The sequence below is a fragment of the Canis lupus genome, chromosome 7 (assembly GCF_011100685.1).
Source record: "Canis lupus familiaris isolate Mischka breed German Shepherd chromosome 7, alternate assembly UU_Cfam_GSD_1.0, whole genome shotgun sequence".
Classification (NCBI taxonomy): Eukaryota; Metazoa; Chordata; class Mammalia; order Carnivora; family Canidae; genus Canis; species Canis lupus.
The window spans coordinates 75,501,392-75,517,856 of record NC_049228.1 but is presented as its reverse complement, the minus strand read 5'-3'; the positions used below and the strand labels follow the sequence as shown (position 1 = coordinate 75,517,856).

The 16,465-nt window shown below is 43.9% G+C and overlaps 1 pseudogene; it reads left to right on the top strand.

Moving 5' to 3' along the window:
• The first annotated feature begins 14,431 nt into the window (after positions 1–14,431).
• Positions 14,432–15,858, top strand: LOC100685923 (annotated as a pseudogene).
• The last annotated feature ends 607 nt before the right edge of the window (positions 15,859–16,465 follow it).

Here is a 16,465-nt window from a genome sequence, read left to right as displayed (position 1 = left end):
TCATATCCAGAGTCACTATTCTGTGTGTGCCTTTCATTTCACACACAGAAGATTACAGGTCCTGCCGGGAGACATTTAGAGCATTTCTGAGGAAGTAAAATATTCCTGAAGGGCTAACAGTCAGAGGTGATTTAATTCAAAGCCCTGGCTTTCCAGACCTTGTGGGGGCTGCAGACTTAGCACCCACCTGGATAAGAAACAGCAACAGCACACCTCTGCTGCACATAGTTCACCAAGACACATAGTTCCCTGGCCTTTACGACACCATGCAGGGCGTGCAGGATTCCAGAATGACTTCTAGGCTACAAACACATGCACCACAGCCAGTGGTCTATACTGGCTGAGGCTTGTATCCATTTGTGATTTATACTGTCCCAGCATGATCTTGTAGTTTAACATATTTACCTTCTAAGGGAATCTGACAGCTCTCATTCCAAGAAGAGAAGCTCACACTGCCCCACCCCCACTCCCATTTAGCATCACTGCTTTAGAGAGCAGCAAAGGAAATCCAGAATATCTAGAAAGAAGAGGAGAGGAGAGGGAAAGAAGGAGGAGGAGGACTAGAATACAGATTTCTTACTTTCTCAAGTGAGTCAAATCCTGAAGGACATGGTTTTCCAAAGGCGAACTGGTAATAGATTCAAATCCACTGTTTTAAAATAAGCATCATCAATTTTTTTATATGAATGATTGTAGACTTTGTAGATGTTTGCCCCGTCAGAATCCTCATCACCTGAGTCAGATTGGGCTGTTCTAACAAACACCACGGGATGGGTGGCTTAAACAACAAGCATTCATTTCTCACAGTTCTGAAGGCTGGAAGGTGAAGGTCAGGACGCTGGCAGATTCCTTGTGTGAGAAGGGCCTCTTCCTGGCTTGCAGACAGTTGTCCTGTGGCAGAGGGGCGAGGGGTGGCCCTCCGATCCCTTCCTTCTCTTATAAGGATGCTAATCCCATCATGGGGGCTCCACCTCAAGATCTCATCTAAACCTAATCACCTTCCAGAGCCTCCGAGTATCTCATTGGGGGCTAGAGCTTCAACAGCTGAAATTGGGGGGACTTCTTTTTAAAGGGAAACAATCAGGTATTTAATAGGTGGGCAAATTGTGCCCTAGATTCCTATTCATTTCCCTTTGAGAAAATCTGCCTTTCTGAGATCCTCTTGCTCCACCAGAAATGCCTGAGGTGAGTGATGTGTGGGATGTGCCAGTCCAGACAGCACAGGGACGCAGCTCCTCAGCCAGGGAGGCGCCTCGGGCCATCGGTTTCACCTACTGGTGCGTCCATCTCCAGCCTGTGAGCTGGGTTCTCTGGAGCAAACTACCAGCAGTCGGAGGATCCCAGTCCCAGTCTGGAGCATCCCAGCCCTTGCTCTGCCCCCATGTGCTTTTATTTCTTTTTTATTTTTTTATTTTTTTTAAATTTTTATTTATTTATGATAGTCACGCACAGAGAGAGAGGCAGAGACACAGGCAGAGGGAGAAGCAGGCTCCATGCACCGGGAGCCCGACGTGGGACTCGATCCCGGGTCCCCAGGATCGCGCCCTGGGCCAAAGGCAGGCGCCAAACTGCTGCGCCACCCAGGGATCCCCGCCATGTGCTTTTAAAAAGTCGTCAGTGGGGTGCCTGGGTGGCTGAGTCAGTTAAGTGTCTGCCTTTGGCTCAGGTCATGATCTCAGGGTCCTGGGATCAAGTCTCACCTCTGGCTCCCTGCTCAGGAGGGAACCTACTTCTCCCTCTCCTTCTGTCTTTTCCCCCTCTAACGTGTGCTCTCTCTCTCTCTCTCTGTCTCAAATGAATAAATAAAATCTTAAAAAAAAAAAAAAGTAGAAGAAGTGTAGAGGATCAGGACCCAGAGTGGCCATCGTAGCTGGCTTTGCCACTCAGTAGGAGTTAATGGGACCTTCTCAGTCCCTTCTCACGGCTGTAACTACGGAAGACTGTGTGGCCTATAAACAGCAGGCATTTATTCTCACAGTCCTGGAGGCCGAAGTCCGAGAGCAGAGTGCCAGCATGATCGGATTCTGGTCACTACCCTCCTCTGGGTTACAGATGCTGACTTCTCATTGTGTCCTCATGTGACAGAAAGACAGTTTTGAGGTCTCTTTTATAAAGAAGACACTAATCCCACATTCATGGGGGTGGTGAGGGAGGGTGATGATCATACTTCATCACCTCCCAGAGGTCCCATCTCCTAGCACATCACATTGGGGATTAGGAATTTAACATGAATTTGGGCGGGAAGACACAGACATTCTGCCTATGGGGGAGGGGGGCGACCTCTGACTCCAGGCTCATTCCTGGTTTTTCTCATTCCTCTTGGAATAATTTAATTCATCATAAGAACTTTCATTTTGCTTTCATTTATAGTAATAAAAATTTCAAGGAAAAGGTGAAATAAAGCAAAATTGTGTAGCATATGACTAATTTTAAGTACCCTTTTCGACAAATTGAAATGTTTATTATTTTAAAATGTTCATAATGGGGGGATCCCTGGGTGGCGCAGCGGTTTGGCACCTGCCTTTGGCCCAGGCCGCGATCCTGGAGACCCGGGATCGAATCCCACATCGGGCTCCCGGTGCATGGAGCCTGCTTCTCCCTCTGCCTGTGTCTCTGCCTCTCTCTCTCTCTCTCTCTCTCTCTGTGACTATCATAAAAAAAAAAATAAAATAAAAAAATAAAATGTTCATAATGGGACATTTCAAACATATCTAAAAGTAGAAAGAACTGTATAAGTAACCCTGTATACCCATCACCCAGCTTCAATAATTATCAGTACATGGCTGATCCTACTTCATCCTCCCCAATCACCACTGGAGTATTTGTAAGCAATTCCAGACACCATATCATTTCATCATTAAATAGTTAAGTGATTGTTTTAGAGTTTAGTTCATGTAAACAGCACAAAATTCAAAAGGTAGGAAGCAAAATTGAGAAGAAATAAGTCATGGTGCTCTGGTCCCCTTCCCATCAAGTCCTGCTCCCAGAGGCAGTGACTGTAACTAGTTTCTAACTACAGTTGACCCTTGAACACAGGGGTTGAGGACTCTGGCCCCCCACACAGTCAATGATCCACGTATAACTTTGGACTCCCCCAAACTTAACTACTGATAGTTTGTTGATTGGAAGCCTTACTGAGAACATAAACAGTCAATTAAAGTACATTTTGCCTATGTATTATACACTGTATACTTACAATAAAGCAGGCTAGAGAAGAGAAATTTGTTAAAATCCTAAGGAGGGGCATTGGGTGGCTCAGTAGGTCAAGTGTATGACTCTTGGTTTTGGCCCAGGTCATGATCTCATGGGTCGTGGGCTCTGTGCTGAGCAGGGAGTCAGCTCAAGGATTCTCTCTCTCCCTCCCTCTCTCTGCTCCTTCCCCCACTCATGTATGCAAGCTCTCTCTCTCTCAAATAAGGAAGTAAATCTTTAAAAAAGAAAGAGAAGAAAGAAAGAAAGAAAGAAAGAAAGAAAGAAAGAAAGAAAGAAAGAGAAAGAAAGAAAATCATAAGGAAAATGCATTTACAGTACTATATGGTATTTATCGAACAAAATCTGCATATTTAAGTGGAGCTGAGCAGATCAAATCTATGTCATTCAAGGGTGAATGGTTGCTCTTCTAAATGGAGGTACCACTTAGTCCCGCAAAAAGATTTCTCCTGAGAAATTGACATCTGAATAGACAGACTGAGCTATGGGTGTATTTCATTGATGGCATTTCTGGTAAGAATAGTCAGATTGGACTACATGCTGAGCATATTATAGGTCAATTAATATCTGGTTTGAGTGATCCTGGAACTAACAAGGGCCGTTCCTCAAAACTCAATTTGTATTCATTTTTTATAAGATTTATTTATTTACCTGAGAGAGAGAGAGAGAGAGAGAGAGAGAGGTGGGGACATAGGGGCAGGGGGAAAGGGAGAGAGAATCATAAGCAGACTCTGCCAAGAATGTGGAGCCTGACGAGGGGCTTGATCTCACGACCCTGAGATCATGATCTGAGCCAAAACCCAGAGTCGCATTTAACCAACTGTGCCAAAACTCCATTTTAAAGCAACCACTTTGCACCACTCTATCTTGGCCATGCATAGAACATAAGAACTAGAAGGCCCCTAGCACTAATTTAGCTGAGCCCTGGGAGGTAAGAGAATTAAGTTCAAGGAAATCAAGTTGGTGGCAGAGAATCAGAACATCATTCTGCGTCCAGTGCTCTATCCACTGTATCCTAAATTCTTCCCCAGCCTGTCCATGTTGGAGCACATTAGATGTGCTCTCATTACCATCAACCACAATTAAAGGCAGATGCTCCATTTTTAAAAATTTGCCCTTGGAGAAGGGATCCTTATGGTGTTTGATGGAACAATCAGTAGTAGTGTGTTCTACATGCCAGGGCTGGCCACAGAAAATTCTTCCTAAGATTCAAGAGACTCTCAAATGGAACCTAGCCAGCCAAACATTGCCAGGGGCTCACCATGGACTCTGCCACTTTCTGCTCACTGCACGGGGGTCACCTTAAGCTCAGAATGCATTTCGTGTAGCCCTGGGGAGTTTCCAAAGTTGCCTGACACCCAACAGTTCATGCGTCCCTCCTCTTTCATAACCCTGGGTATATGTAAAAGAAAGTCAGATTCCAACATCCTAAGTGACCAGGCCAAGAAGAGGTAGTCAGAAAGGGCAAAGCTAGCACCGAAAGGATGGCCTGAGGCCCCAGCCCAGCTCTCCACCCTCACAGCCGGCTCAGCTACAAAATGGAGGAGATGTCTCTATTGAAGGAGTACATGTACGTAAAACGTGACCACTGCCTTTAGCACCTGCCTTTGGCCCAGGGCATGATCCTGGAGTCCCGGGATCGAGTCCCACATCAGGCTCCCGGCATGGAGCCTGCTTCTCCCTCCTCCTGTGTCTCTGCCCCTTTCTTTCTCTCTCTCTCTCTCTCTATCATAAATAAATAAACCTTAAAAAAAAAAACTTAAAAACAAAAAAAACGTGACCACTGCTTTGGAAGCCCATAACACAGTGTGTGTTTGTCCTGGCACCAGTTTTAATTTTAGTAATTTTGGAAAAGGCCGTTCCGGCAGGGGCAAGCTGGGAGTGTGGGGGATTATAAGCAGTCTACATTTCTGGAGCAGGGAGCTGGTGGTTGGGCAGCAGTGAGAGCCAAAGCCAGGGACGAGGGCAGGAGCCAGCCCAGGGAAGAAGGCCTTTGCATGCCATGGAGATCTTGGATGTGATCCTCTCCCTAGCAGATAAGAAGCCATGAGGGCATTCAGCAAGGAGTACTAGGGACATATTTGCATTTTAAAAGGTCATTGGGGACCACCAGAAGAATGAATTGACTGCGCCAGAACCAAGGGCAGAGGGATCAACCACAGGCTACACACCGGCCAAATGAGAGGGCAAGAGGGTAGGCGCAGGAAGGAACACCAGGCCCCAAGGTCCAAGTCACCGAGCCCATGAGAAAGGCTAACCTACGTGCATCCTGACATTACAACGCGGGATGCGGCACACCGTTCCGGGGTCTAGCTTTTATTGAAAAAAACCTGAAGACCTAATGAACATCCAACACAATGCACAGGTGTTAAATGCTCAGCCTGATGAGTTGTTTTTTTAAATTTTTAATTTTAATTCAATTTAATTAACGTATAGCGTATTATTGGTTTTGACGTAGAATTTTGTGATTCATCAGTTGCATACAACACCCAGTGCTCGTTGCATCACGTGCCCTCCTTCATGCCCATTCCCCAGTTACCCCATCCCCCAACCACAACCCTTCCAGCAACCTTTAGTTTGTTCCCTAGAGTTGAGTCTCTTATGCTTTGTCTCCCTCTCTATTTTCATCTTAGTTTATTTTTCTTTCCCTTCCCCTATGATCCCCTATTTTGTTTCTTAAATTCTCCACAAGTGAGATCATATGATATTTATCTTTCTCTATTTCACTTAGCATAATACCCTCTAGTCCCATCCACATCTTTGCAAATGGCAAGATTTCATTCCTTTTTGATCAGCGGGATGAGTTTTGACTACTGTGTGACCCCTGTGGCCACAAGGATGGCGGCTGATAGGTAATCCCAGGTGCAGGAAGTGTGAGAAGAGAGCTACACTTTTATTTTGTGTTTCCCACCCACCACCTAAGATGTGTTATCATGGAACAGTGCCAGCATTATAGCCTTCTGATTTCTTCCCTGTCCCCAGGCTTCTGGATGGCCCTGGGGAGAACCGAGGGGGAAGGGACAGGAAATTACATGCCAGGGGTAACAAGTATCGTGGCACTAACCCTCCCAGTGGCAGCCTGGCAACCAAACCATGAAATAGGTCGTTAGCGCCAACAGCTGGAAGTCAAACACAACGGACATTTCATGGGAACTCCCACATCACAGTGTTCACCCACGAGTGCTCCTGGCAGAGACCCCTGAAATAGTGACAGAGCAAGAGTGACAGCGCTCATCACCTCCCGTGAGCACAGAGATGGGGATGGAGCTTGGCCCAGGTGAACGATGGCCAAGCAGGGAGGCCACCACTGCGCAGCTCACGCGAGGGGCACCGCAGGGCTGTGGAGATCTTGAGAGACAGCCAGGGCTCCCCGTGGTCAGATCCGCAGGCCCATGGCTGCCACGCGGCTGACGCACCTGCTGGCTGCAGCTGCCGGAGAAAAATGCTCCAGGGACACAAGTTGAAAGTCATGGGCAGCCCGGGTGGCCCAGTGGTTTAGCACCACCTTCAGCCCAGGGCCTGATCCTGGAGACCCGGGATCGAGTCCCGCGTCTGGCTCCCTGCATGGAGCCTGCTTTTCCCTCTGCCTGTATCTCTGCCTCTGTGTGTGTGTGTGTGTGTGTGTGTGTGTGTGTGTGTGTCTCATGAGTAAATAAATAAAATCTTAAAAAAAAAAAAGTTGAAAGTCATCGGAGCAGGAAAGGGATAGGCAGAAGTTGACTGAAGTTGTGTAAACGGCCTGCATTTCTTGTGTCTTCACAGCCCTGTGAGGCGGTTCCACAGCCAGGCCGTCTTCGCTGGAGTTAGACCAAAGAGTTCAGTTTTTCAGGTTTTTTTATCTTGATGACAGATTTGCTCTTTTTAAAATGTCACAGAATAAACAGAACTGTAAGTTAGGCTTCCTGCTTTTCTGGGGCTCATTTCATGTCCTTTGGACAGTTGCAATATGTCTATGCTATTGAGAAATTGATTTGGGACAGAGGAAGTGAGAGCTGTTGCTGGGACTCTCGGGGGGCTCGGGGCTGGAGGGGCTCCAGGGCAGGCAGATCGGGAGAGGATCGCACTCAACTTCGCCGTGGGTTTCTGCGCCAGGTGTTTGCTCAGCAGGATGGCAGCGAATTGGACTTTGTGATGACAGCTATTCAGAAGTTTGGGTACCTCGCAAGGAAATTCTCTAAAATTTCAGTGATATTTAGAAGACTTCCCACAACATATTGTCAAGTTAAAAATAACAGTTCATTATGATCCAGTTTTGTACATTTGGGTGGAGAAAAAGACTGGGAGAGCATCGCATTACTTGGGATTTGAGGCTGCAAAGAACAGAGACTCCCCAAGACTTCTCAAAAAACAAACAGACCAACAAACCAAAAAAAATGAGGTTCATTGCAAGGCAACACCTGCACAGAGGCACAGGAAAAGCTGGGAACTATTAGGAGTGAGGATGATTCTGGAATCAAGATAGGTCCAGAGGCCTCTGCAACAGGAGTTGGACCTACCAAAGCTTTGCTCTGCAGTTGTGACCGGTCGGCTTCCTCACACCCTCCTCCATAGTTTCTCTCCTTTTCACACCTTCTCGCGTTTTCTGTGCCGCCACAATCTCGGCTTGCACAGGACCCATCAGGCTGCGCTGATCCTCACGAGATTCTTGTAGCTGGGTCCCCACTGGCGGCCACCACTCTGAGCAGCTCCTGGTTCCCATACGCAGGACAGGAGAGCTTGGGCCACCCCGTCTGTGCGCGGCCCATGGAGATCAGCTCACTGTCGCATGCCTGCGCTCCTGGACCGTGTGCAAGGATCCGGGTAACGTGCGACACTGCGCTCCTCAGGGCCATGGCCAGGGGGGCGATGTAAGTGCAATCAGACCACACACATGACACATCAAGCTGACTGAAACGGGAACGATCGGAAAGGGTACAATCCCGCACTGGTGACGGGACACCCTTCCTTGAAGTGTGGTCATCACTGGCAGGCTCCGCGCCCAGGACACAGCCAGCGTGTGGTGACCACATGCCACTCACTGCTGTCACACTCCTCATGTAGCCTGAGATCGCAGCACCCAGAGGAGGACCCCTTCCCCCAGCCTTGCCTGCCAGGCCTAAGCTGCTCAGTTTTCCTGTTTTCCAGCAGGAAATCGAAATTTGAGAATGATCGACTTCTGAGTTGCTTTTTCAGTCTGTCTGATGAGCTCCTTATCAAGAAAATCAAATATTCAAAGAAAAAGGGGATGTTTATTTTTCTTTTTACTTGGGCATCAAAACCAGGAAAGGGATGGAGACATGGCAAAAACCCACAGATGGTGGGTGATTGATCTGTGTGCAGGAGACGTGCCTCTGAGGAAGTGAGCACGCCGTCTTCCACCGACATAGAAGTCTACGCAACCACAGGGGAAGCAGAGGTTCGCTGTTCGCATCTCGTCTCCAGAACTGCTGAACACCTGCACCTCTTGAATTTCATTCAAGATTCCTCATCAATAAGAGAATGTGTTCTTTCAAGAGGTCACAAACATTTCTGGAGCCTGGAGCATGAGTGTGGCTGGCATCCTGCCACGAGCCCCGGGAATCTCTTGAAAGTCTGTACTCTGGGCCCTTCTGGAAGGAGCTCTTTGTTCTGCGTCCTGCATGTGTGTATAATGGTCCCTGGGAGGTAATCTGGTATGTCTATTCAGAACAACTCACAAAAGGGAGGGTTGTAAACACTCTGATAGACAACGTTGGCTTTAATAAATTAACGATTACCTTAAAATGATTACACTCACATGCTTCCTCCTCCCCACCCTGGGGGTTCTGGGTCCTGCCAAATGCACCGAGCTTTTTATAAAACTGGCAACAGCAAGGAAATTCCAAGTCAAGAATGTGACGGAGGCCCCACTATCAGGGCAGGAGGAACAGGGGACACAGAAAAGCTGGGGGGAGGCAGTAATCTCACAGATTATTAATGAAGCAACTAGATGCAAACTACTGGTTAGCATGTTTTATGTGATCACAAATACATTCCTCTTAAAGAAGCTTAAAATTAAGGCTTGGAGTTATTTGCTGGTGTTTTCTTCGGTTCTGAGCAGTTTAAGGAAGTGGAATGCAGCTGTTTAAATGGATGCTATGGACTGAATTTCTACTCCTGAACTCCTCCGTAAGAACAAAGAAGTAAGTCTCATGATCATTAAAGGCACAAACCACATGACTACCTGTCCCAAAATCTTACTGCTAAAATCTTAGGTCCTATTTGGAAACTATTTACTAGAATTTGAGAACCAAAAATATGTCATCCCAAACGTGACTAGATCAACAGGTGGAGTCTATCAATTATTACCAAGACTCCTTAGGTTAACATTTTTTAAAGATTTTATTTATTTATTCATGAGAGACACAGAGAGGCAGACACACAGGCAGAGGGAGAAGCAGGCTTCCTATGGGGAAGGAAGGAAGGAAGGAAGGTCCACCTCAGGACCCCGGGATCACGACCTGAGGACCTGAGCCGAAGGCAGACGCCAAACCACTGGGCCACCCAGGCATTCCTTTAGGTTAACATTTTTATCAGAGACTTTGGGTATCTAGTCACTCATAGAGACATTTTTTTTTCTGCAAAAATCGAATTTTTTAGGAAAAATATCTGTTCACATCTTTTTAAAATTCAAAAAAAAATTTTAAGGTAATAGATTCTCCTGGCTCACAATTGAAAGGTAAAAAGGGGCGGGGATCCCTGGGTGGCTCAGCAGCTTAGCATCTGCCTTCAGCCCAGGGCGTGATCCTGGAGTCCTGGGATCGAGTTCCACATCGAGCTCCCAGCATGGAGCCTGCCCTCCCCCCTCTTTGTGTGTCTCTCATGAATAAATATATAAAATCTTAAAAAGAAAAGAAAAGAAAAGAAAAAGGTAAAAAGGGCATAAAAAGTGAAAGTCAGCTTCCTACCCAGTCCTTCAGCCTCTCATTTTCCCTCCCTTGAGGCGGCCAACATTTTCATGTTCTTGTGAATTCTTCCAGACACTTTCTTGCATACAAGCAAATACGTACATACATTTTTCTGTTTTACACAAATGGTAGAATATTATACACAATTCTACATCTTGCTTTTTTCTGTTAACAATATATCTTAAGAGAGTCTCTACTGTTCACCATTATCCCACTATAAGAATGTATCATCGCTGACTCAGTTACCAATGTTGGGCACTTAGGTCCAATCTTTTGTGCTACAAACAATGTTGAGTGGATGCCCTTGTGACAGTATCATCTGTAAGGTAAGCTTCTAAACACGAAATAGCTGGATCAATGCACATATGCCAAACGCACTCCTCCCCCGCAAAGAGGATGTGGAAAGCTGCATTCCCACAATGACATGTATTCTAATTTGCATCTCTCAAATTTTGAGAGAAGTTAGGAATCTTTCATAGTCATTGGCATTTCTTTTTCTCTGAATAGTCCATTTATATACTCCAACTATTTTATTATTGGGTTGTAATTCTTTTTCTTATTGACATGAAAAAGTTTTTTCAACGTATCATGTCTTTTTCATTGTTTAGGATTTTTTTTTTAATTCCCAAATTCAAGTTTTGGCTTTGTAGTAAAATGTAACAATCTTCTAAAGAGAAGCTGTAAAATTTTTAAATTGTAATTAAGATGGCCTTTCCTACCCTAAAATTAAAAAATAATTCTCTTTATGGGGGTACTTTTGTGGTTTAATATTTTTGTATATAAATCTTTGATTGGTATGGAATAAGGTATAAGGTATAAGGTATGAGGTATGATTTCAGTTTCATTCTTTCTCAGATGGTTGACACTATGGAATGAAAGTTTGTGTCCTTCCCAAAGTTTATATGTTAAAGTCCCAACAAATCCTCAATATGATGGTATTGGGGGTGAGGCTTTGGGGAGGCAATTTGGCTTAGATAAAGTCTTGAAAGTACAGCCCCCATGATGCGATCAGTGTTCTTATAAAAGAAAGGAAGAGACAGGAGATATCTTTCTCTGTGTATACATACCAAAGAAAGATCATGTGAGCGCATAACCAGGAAGAAGGTCTTTGCCAAGTGCTTGACCATGCTGGCACCCTGATTTCAGACTTCCCGGTCTCCAGAACTATGAGAAATAATTTTTTTAAAAGATTTTATTTATTTATCTGAGACAGAGAGAGAGGGCACAAGCAGAGAGGAGGGTCAGAGAGAGAAGCAGACTCCCCACTGAGCGTGAAGCCCAATGTGGGGCTCCATCATGACCTGAGCCAAAGGCAGAAGCTTAGCTGACTGAGCGTCCCCAAGAAATAAATGTTTACTGTTTATGACACCCAGTCTGTAGCATTTGTTGATAGCAACCTGAGCTAAGTTACCCAGTTGTTCCCACATTTACCTAATAACAATTTCACACTGGTATGTAATGCCATCTTTATCTTATACTTTACATTTTGTACATTTGTAACTATTTCTGGGCATATCCATAGATAGGTATGTTAATCTGCTAGTACCACACTGGTTTAATTACTATACCATCTATCATGTTTTAATTTCCCTGACCTGGTTTTAAGTGCATTTCATACATAATTTAGTATTGGTGTTCTATGATGCAACCAACAGAAAAAGATTTTTTTTTTTTTGAGAGAGAGAGGGAGAGCACACAAGTAAGTGGGGGAAAGGGGCAAAGGGAGAGAGAGAGAGAGAGAGAGAGAATCTTAAGCAGGATCCACTCCCACTGTGCAGAGCCTAATGCAGGGCTTGATCCCAGGACCCTGAGATCATGACCTGAGCCAAAATCAAGAGTTGGATGCTTAACCAAATAAGCTACCCAGGTGCCCCCAACAGAAACAGATTCTTAAGCAAGGAAAAGCTTTTAAATATAAGGTTCTTGGGGTAGATCTCAGAATCAAAGGAATCAAACTGGGAAGTGTAGGAAGTAGGTCAACTCCAGGGAATTCCAATAGTAGAGCTTCTCTTCAGAGTGGTGCCATAAATGTGATTTAATTTCTGTGTCACTATCTTCAAGTTCCAAATTCTTGAGCTAGAGATGGGTTGTACTGGCTTAGATCAGGTGTCTTGCTGGATCAACAGAGAAGAGGCCACAGTGAGAAAGTCACGGTGAGAAGGAAGTTGCCCCCGTTAATGTATCTACCACACATATAGATTCTTGACACCATCCTTCTAAATCCTTGCTAACTATACATTTCTATATTGAAAAGTAAATGGCCAGGCTTCTATTATCAGCAACTTAGCATCCTGGAAAAAATTCCAGATAATGAGAAATGCTGATACAATATAACCAATGGGCGTTTTTTTGTTTGTTTGTTAAATGTTTAACTGCACTTGTGAAAAACTAAAGAAAGTTTCTAGGTTAAAAAAGAAAAGGGGCACCTGGGTGGTTCAGTTGGTTAAGTGTCTGACTCTTGTTTTTTTTTTTTTATTATTTAATTTATGATAGTCACACACAGAGAGAGAGAGAGAGAGGCAGAGACACAAGCAGAGGGAGAAGCAGGCTCCATGCACCGGGAGCCCGACGCGGGACTTGATCCCGGGTCTCCAGGATCGCGCCCTGGGCCAAAGGCAGGCACCAAACCGCTGCACCACCCAGGAATCCCCTGACTCTTGGTTTTGGCTCAGGTCAGGATCTTATGGATCATGAGATGGAGCCCCGCATTAGGCTCCGCTCTCAGCAGGGAGTCTGCTTGAAGATTTTCTCCCTCTGCCTTTCCCCACCACTCTCTCTCTCTCCCTCAAATAAATAAATAAATCTTTAAAAAGAAAACAGAAAACCAGGGCACCTGGGTGGCTCAATCAGTTAAGCATCCAACTCTTGATTTTGGCTCAGGTCATGATCTCAGGGTCCTGGATCAAGCCTTGTGTTGGGCTCCACGTTCAGTGGGGAGTCTGCTTGAGGATTCTCTTTTTCCCTCTCCCTCTGCTCCTCCCCCTGCTAGCTCTCTCTCAAAATAAATAAATAAGTCTTAAAAAAAAAAAAAAGGAAGAAAAATCTGATGCTGAAGCTAAAAGCCACACTGGCACTGTTGTCACCCCTGCCCTGAGAGTATTAGCTGATCTCAAACGAACAAGATACTCAAGTTTTAATGAGCAAGAAGACAGAAGACGAGACATCAGCCCACACAAAGTAGGTGTTATAGATTGGAGGCCCTCTCCTACCTCCCAGCAAGCTCAGACTCTTGAAAGGGTGTAGTTTTATAAAGTGAGGACTCGCAAAGATTCTCTCTCTGACAATAGGAGAACAGAGGACAAAAGAACAACTGTCTGTGTTGCTCTGGATGGGGCAAATGTCTCCTTGAGAGTTCATGACCATGAGCTTGTCTTCATGCTGCTCTGGAGTTCAAATTCAAATTCTATTACTGATTATGCTTATTAAATCTAGAAATTCACAGTAAGAATTTCTGGGTTAGTAACACTGTGGGGCAGCTGCAGAAGTGAAAAAAAAATCCTCCCATAAAGTATATATACACAAACCCAGGTCTCCTAGGAATGGGATAGCCCTGTTGAACACAAGTTTACCCCCTCAAAATATAAAATGTATGTAGAAAGAGGCATAAAAAGTGAAATAGACATGAAAAGTTTAATCACTGGAGTTAAAGCCATCAGAATGCTACTCTGGCAAAATCTTTAGGTACAACGACTATCTATGGGTACCATCGCTGTCTGATTAATTGCCTATACCCTTTGACCATCTAACACTAAACACACACTTTACTTGCTGACAGACCCTCAGAATAAAATTGTCCTATTACTAAAAACACCCAGAAACTCCCACAGCTTTCTGTCAATAACTGTCTATACCTTATAACCAGTCTAGACATTGACTCTACCAATAGGTGATTTACTCCCCAAATACCAACAGATATGAGTTTTAAAAGCTTATTAAACAATACCTCAATTTATTCTCTTAAAAAATAAAAAATTCGGGATCCCTGGGTGGCGCAGCAGTTTGGCGCCTGCCTTTGGCCCAGGGCGCGATCCTGGAGACCCGGGATCGAGTCCCACATCGGGCTCCCGGTGCATGGAGCCTGCTTCTCCCTCTGCCTGTGTCTCTGCCTCTCTCTCTCTCTCTCTCTGTGACTATCATGAATAAATAAATAAAATCTTAAAAAAATAAATAAATAAATAAATAAATAAATAAATAAATAAATAAAAAATTCCTCAACAATGTAGTTTTAGAGGGAACATACTTCAACATAATAAAGGCCTTATATATATGAAAACCCCACACTAACATCACATTCACTGGATGTTCAGGCAGGGACCATGGCAGATGGCAGCTCGGAGCGGGCTGATGGACACATCGTCAAGATGGAGGTGGACTACAGCGCCACAGTGGATCAGAGACTGCCCGAGTGCAAAAGCTGGCCAAGGAAGGAAGACTTCAAGAAGTCATTGAAACCCTTCTCTCTTTGGAGAAACAGACCCACACTGCTTCTGATATGGTGTCTACATCCCGCATCTTAGTTGCAGTAGTGAAAATGTGCAATGAGGCTAAAGAATGGGATTTACTTAATGAAAATACTATGCTTTTGTCAAAAAGACGGAGTCAGTTAAAACAAGCTGTTGCAAAAATGGCTCAACAGTGCTTGTACCTACGTTGAGGAAATCACAGACCTTCCAATCAAACTTCGGTTAATTGATACTCTATGAATGGTTACAGAAGGAAAGATTTATGTTGAAAGTGAATGTGCTCGCCTGACTAAAACATTAGCAACTATAAAAGAGTAAAATGGTGACGTCAAAGAGGCAGCCTCCATTTTACAAGAGTTACAGGTGGAAACCTATAGGTTAATGGAAAAGAATGAGTGAGTGGAGTGTATTTTGGAGTAAATGAGGCTCTGCATAGCTGTGAAGGATTACATTCATACACAAATCATCAGCAAGAAAATTAACACCAAATTTTTCCAGGAAGAAAATACAGATAAATTAAAGTTGAAATATTAAAAAAAAAAGTTGAAATATTATAACTTAATGATTCAGCTGGATCAACATGAGGGATCCTATTTGTCTATTTGTAAGCACTACAGAGCAATATATGATCCTCTCTCTATATAGGCAGTAAGTGAAAAGTGGCAACAAGCTCTGAAAAGTGTTGTCCTCTATGTGATCTTGGCTTCTTTTGACAACGAACAGTCAGATTTGGTTCACCGAATAAGTGGTGACAAGGAGTTAGAAGAAATTCCTAAATATAAGGATCTTTTACAGCTCTTTACTACAATGGAGCTCATGCTTTGGTCCACCCTTGTTGAAGACTGTGGAATGGAGTTAAGGAAATGGTCTCTTGAGAGTCCAGCGACTGATGTTTTTGGTTCTATAGAAGAAGGCAAAAGGAGGTGGACAGACTGAAAGAACAGAGTTGTGGAACATAATAACGGCCAAGTATTACACCAGGATAACAATGAAGAGGATGGCTTAGCTTCTCTGTCTGTTGATGAGTCAGAAGTGTTTCTTTCAAATCTAGTAGTTAACAAGACCATCTTTGCTAAAGTAGACAGGTTGGCCAGAATTATCAACTTCCAGAGACCCAAGGATCCAAGTAATTTATTAAATGACTGGTCTCAGAAACTGAACTCACTGATGTCTCTAGTTAACAAAACTACACACCTCATAGCCAAAGAGGAGATGATATACAACCTACAATAAGGGTCTCAATGCCCCTAATGCTTTTAGATAAGAGTTAAAATTGGAAGTCATAAAAGACTGTTATGGTGTATATGTTGTTTTTTTTTTTTCTATTCTCAGCTCCTTTGTCTAAAATTTAAAAGATAGTGAATATGTTTAAGGCCCTTTCCAACCTTTCAGTTCCCCAATTTTATCATTAACTTTGCATTTGCAACTGATGCAAAAAAATTCTATTTCTGTTGTCTATGAACTCAAACAATTGTGTCATAACTTAACCAAATGTGTTTTTCTATCATTTGAAGACTTTTTAAGCTATTATTTGTTCTCATTCAGCTAACAATCATAATAATCATGATAAAAGCAGTATATATATGCACATCGACTTTCAAAAAAAATGGTGAAAAACTGAGAGCTTTTCCCCTAAGGTCAGGAACAAAACAGGGATGTCCACTCTCGTCACTGTTATTTAACATTGTACTGGAAGTCCTAGCCTCAGCAATCAGACAAGAAAAAGGACTTAAAAGTCATCCAAATGAGTAAGGAACAAGTAAAACTCTCACATGCAGATGACACGATACTATATAGAAAACACAAAGATTCCACAAAAAGCTACTAGAACTGATAAATGAATTCAGTAAGGGTGCAGGATACAAAATCCATGTAGAGAAATCCATT